Source organism: Chrysochloris asiatica, unplaced genomic scaffold, assembly GCF_000296735.1.
Source record: "Chrysochloris asiatica unplaced genomic scaffold, ChrAsi1.0 scaffold00308, whole genome shotgun sequence".
Classification (NCBI taxonomy): domain Eukaryota; kingdom Metazoa; phylum Chordata; class Mammalia; order Afrosoricida; family Chrysochloridae; genus Chrysochloris; species Chrysochloris asiatica.
The window spans coordinates 734,033-739,055 of NW_006408826.1; the positions used below are offsets into that span (position 1 = coordinate 734,033).

The 5,023-nt window shown below is 43.1% G+C and overlaps 1 pseudogene; it reads right to left on the bottom strand.

Annotated features, from left to right (window-relative positions):
- Nucleotides 1-2,469: 2,469 nt before the first annotated feature.
- LOC102820362 lies at nucleotides 2,470-3,230 on the bottom strand (annotated as a pseudogene).
- Nucleotides 3,231-5,023: the final 1,793 nt, after the last annotated feature.

Below are 5,023 nucleotides of genomic sequence, written 5' to 3' on the forward strand. Positions count from 1 at the left end.
GTCTTCCTTATTTACTGTCCAGCTTTCGCATGCATATGAGGTTATTGATAACTGAAATATCAATACCAATAAATCAGAATTAGAAGAACCAGTACCTTCTCTTGGGGCATCAATTCAACTGCTCAGAGTTGCGATTTTGTCCTTCTTGGCAAGTTAGAAAGGGTAACTGCTGAGAGGACTCATCACTCCCTGGCAGGGAATGAAAACACTAGTTCCCTCCAAGGCCACATTCTATCTTTTCATAAAGCAGTACCTTAAAACCCTTTGGGGTCAAAAGATAACATCCCAGAATTAAAAATAGGATTTATGACTTCTCTAACTTTACAGAGGAAACCCTTTCAAAGACAAGCTGCCCCTTCCCGGCTCTGGCCTAGAACTATAGAAGGGCTTCCCCTGCCCCCACTAAGTCAACCCAGAATCTCCTCTCTGCCCATCTCTTGCTGGCAGCTCTTTCAGATCCAGCCGATCTCCAAGGCACTGGGATTGGCCACTGGGGGGCGCTCTGTGGTCAAGACTTTCCACAGCATCCCTTCCTCCACCCACTCCTAGCAGACACACCTTCCTCAAATCTTATGGGAGTGCCTGTTCTCTGTAGGGCCCACAGCTAGGTACTAAGAGCACAAAACAATGGGCCCAGCCTGACTTCAGGAAACAAATACAAAAAGGGCAAGGGCATCGCTCCGTGGTCAGGGCTCTCGCTCTTGCACATGTCAAAGCAGGGCACTCTGTGGGTACAGAACAGAGAGACACTAAGCCTGCCCCAGGTTGCCAGGACTAAGAACAACCCCTCTCCAGAGACCTTAATGCTTTCAGGAAGACAAAAAGGTCTGCCTTGACACAAATTTAAAGATTTCTGAATTAAATACAGAGAAGGAGAGTTTCTGCCTAGCAAGGTGGGTGGGAAAGATAAGAAATGGTGGAAAACAGGTGGGACCAAAACTCCAAATTCCCTAAAAATGTAAACAGAATAACTGGGGCTTAGTCAAAAACAAAACAAAAAACACTTTTGTCAAACAAGAAGGCAGGGTGTCTCTTTTATTTAGACTGTTTTTATAGTGCTTAACACAGTATGTCTTATTTTACAAAAGCAGCATCCAAACATTTGCTTTGTTTGCAGTAGAACCCCTTTGTTCCCTTCTCTGGAAAAAAAATCTTCCAAATAAAACAGAGACTAACAGGGCTGCTCCTGTTGAAGACTTGGGGGAGGGGTATCCTGAGGCCACTCCCAAGGCTCCATTGAAGAACTTCTGTCCGAAGCAGCCACCCCTCAAGCCCACAAGATCGTGAGCCCTACAGAATAGCAACCGTATTTCTGATTTCCAAAATCCACCACACTGCCTGGGAAGTGGCATGAATAGATTAAATCGAAAAGGAATGCAAGGGAAGGAGAAAGAAAATAATGTGTTCCAGAGAGGATGCAGAGATATCACTAGACACCAAAAAGGTTATTCACAGTTAGATGTGGTAGCTGGAGGATTCAAAGGGTTGGATACAAAATGTATAAGGTTGGCTTTAAGAGGGAGTCCTTGGGTGGACTAATAACTGAAATGGTGATTCAAACCCACCCCGAGGTACCCTAGAAGAAAGGTCTGGGATCTGTTTCCAAAGGTCACAGTTATGAAAAGCCTAACAAATAGAGTTCTACGAGTACAGTCCTACTCTGACATAATTGGGGTTTCCAAGAGTTGAAATGGATTCACAGGCAACAGGTTTGTTTTTTGGTCTCGGCCTCAAGTAACTCAAAACCTGGTGCAAAGAAAGAAACACAAACTGTTAGGATATCCGGTAATGTAAGCACTGTTTATATAGAAAATATACAGAAGCAGGAACGTGAAAGCCTCTCAGGGAGTCAGGGAAGGCTGCCTGGAATAGGTAAAGCTTGAATTCAAACCTGCAGATCTGGTCACCGGAAAGGGAGGGGAGGAAGCGAGAGCCAGGTAGGCCCTTTCATGGAACACTCAAATCTGTCACTTTATTCCACAGGAAGTAGAGAACCACTGAATAATTCCAAACAGGTAAGTGACAGGGTGAGCTCTGAATATCAGGAAGCTTAGTATTTAAGACGCTGTTTTAATAAACCAGGGAAGAGGTGTTAGGCAGTGGCTATGGGTATGAAAAGGAAACCATAGACTTTGCAGCTATAAATTAAAAGAACAGAATTGGCAAGATCTGATGACCACTCTTGGATTAATTTTGGTTTCTCCAGCAGAAAGCAGCATGTCCTCTGTAGCTGGATCTACATTCCAGCAACAGACCCACGCTTAGAGCTGCAGCCCTCGAGAGAGTCAACAGGAAGAAAGAAGAGAGGGAAAGAGGGAGAACTGGGTTCTTCTCCTAACACAGTCCACACCAGGTTGGCCTGGAGGTATGGGCAGAACTTTTACCTTGAGTCCCAATTCTACTTGCCCCATCATTTCTTTGTTTTAAAAAAATATGAGCATATTTATTTGTCACACATAGAAATCTCTTTTATTTGTGACTGGACTCAGACTTGGAGGTAGAAGCTCTCAGGGAGGACAGCCTCCATTTCTTGGCAAGTTGTTCCTGCCGTTTTTCTTAGGCCTCCATCATCCTCTTGGCCAAAAGCTTGGCCTATTCTGCAGCCTCCTCCTTATTTTCCTTAGTGCACTGTTTCTTCAGAGCATTACGGCGACATTTGCGTTGTGGGACATGTGTTGTAACAAGACACTGAGTCCTGGGTGCTTTGGTCTTGGGTTTCTTGCCTTCTTTGTTCAGTGGCTTGCTCACAACATACTGGCGGACATCATCTTCTTTAGAGAGATTGAAATGTTTGCAGATTTTGCTAGCTCTCTTGGGGCCCAGGCAACAAGGCACAGTTGTATCTGTCAGTCCTGGGATATCTTTCTCTCCTTTTTTTTTTTTTTTTTACAATAACCAAGTTGAGAATACTCAAGTTGGCATCCACAATGCAACCCCAGACAGATTTGCCCTTTCTTTCTCCAGTTCTCCTTGGTTTATAACAGGAATGCCCCTTACTCAGAAACAGACGGACACGGCCAGGGGTCAAGATGACCTGCTTCATGGAAAAACCTTGCTTGTCGTTCCCACCACTGATGCGGACAACATCACCCTTCCACTCCGTCACCCAGCGAGTCAGCAGCAACTTCTGTGGCCATTCGTTTCTCATAAAACGTACGAGGCTTGCGTTCATCGTCTACTTCAGGGAGTTTCTGGCAGCCAGTGGCCAGGAAGGAAACATTCAGCTTCATGGTAAAACAGCCCCCATCATTTCCTTTTAATGGATTAGTGCCCTGTTACCTAGTCAGGCAGCTGGTGTTGTCGATTCTTAATACTTCCAACCTGCACACAACACAATAGCTGTTATTACTTAGCTACTACTATGGATTGATTGTGTCCTCCCAAATTGTGTCCCCCCTCATATGCATGTGAAAGTAGGACAATATATTTCATTATGGTGTGGTGGTGGTGGTTATGTACCATGGTGGAGTGGGTTCCAACTCATAGCGACCCCATATAGGCTTTCCTAGGCTGTAAATCTTTACAAGAGCAGAAAGCCTCATCTTTCTCCCATGGAACAGCTGGTAGCTTTGAACTGCTGACCTTGAGGTTAGTAGCCCGACTCATAACCACTACACTACCAGAGCTTCTTTCATTATGGTGTAGGAGAAGATTATTACAAGTCCTCTGGACTGCCAGAAGAAGAAACAAATCTGGGTTGGAAGAAGTATAGCCAGAATGCTCCCTAGAAGCCAGGATGGCCAGACTTCATCTCTCATACTACAGATATATTATCAAAGGGACCAACCAGTCCATGGAGAAGGGCAGTATGCTTGGTAAAGTGGAAGGTAAGCAAAAAAGAGGAAAAATCCCCACCATGATGGATTGGCACAATGGCAGCAGCAATGGGTTCAAGCAAAACAACAATTTTGAGGATGGTACAGGACCAGGCAGTGTTTTCTTCTGTTGTGCATAAGATTGCTATGTCAGAACCAATGCGATGGCACCTAACAAAGATACATGTTGGAATTCTAATCCCTATACCTATAGATGTAAATCCCACACTTACTCGCTTGTTGACTCTCGTTATTCAATGTTTTACATTTATGACAATAGTAAAGAATCTACTGTCCCACTATCTTGTGTATTTACAACACATGTCTGGCAGTGACAAATGCCAAGGTGCTAACCAAAAACAACACTGACACACTGTTTCAAAAACCAAGACACTTACAGAAATGGAGGACAATATCATGCTCATTAACAGGCAGACTTAACATTGTGAAAATGTCAACACTACCCAAAGCAATCCATAGATATAGTACAATCCCAATCCAGATTCCAACATCATTCTTTAAAGAGACAGAAAAACTCATCACTAACTTAAGTAAAGTAAAACATTACTAAAAAAGAAGAAAAAAGGAGGAAGCCTATCACTTTCTGACCTTAAACCCTGCTGTCCAACCACAGAAGTCAAAACAGCATGATACGGGCACAATGAAAAACATAGATCAATGGAAGAGAATTGAGAACATAGAAATAAATCCACCCACATACAATCAGTTGATCTTTGACAAAGGTCCCAAACACATCAAACGGTCCTGGCAAAACTGGAACTCCATTTGCAGAAGAATGAAACAAGACCCGTATCTCACACCATATAAAAAAATAAATAGCACGGATTAAAGACCTAAACATGAAACCTAGAACTACAAAGATCATCAATGAAAAAATAGGGACAAACTTAGAAGCTCGAATACATGGCATAAACACACTAGCAAACATTACGAAAAACACACAAACAGCAGAAACAAATAGATGACTGAGACCTCCTAAAATTAGGCACATGCACATCAAAATATTTCATCAAAAGAGTAAAAAGAGAGCCCACAGACTGGGGGAAATTTTGTGGCATATTTTTGATACATAGACAAAGGACTATCCTCTAAAATTTGCAGAACAATTCAACACCTTAACAAGAAGAAACTTAATAAACAGGCAGAGGTCATGAACAGACACTTCACCAAAGAAGACATTCAGGTGG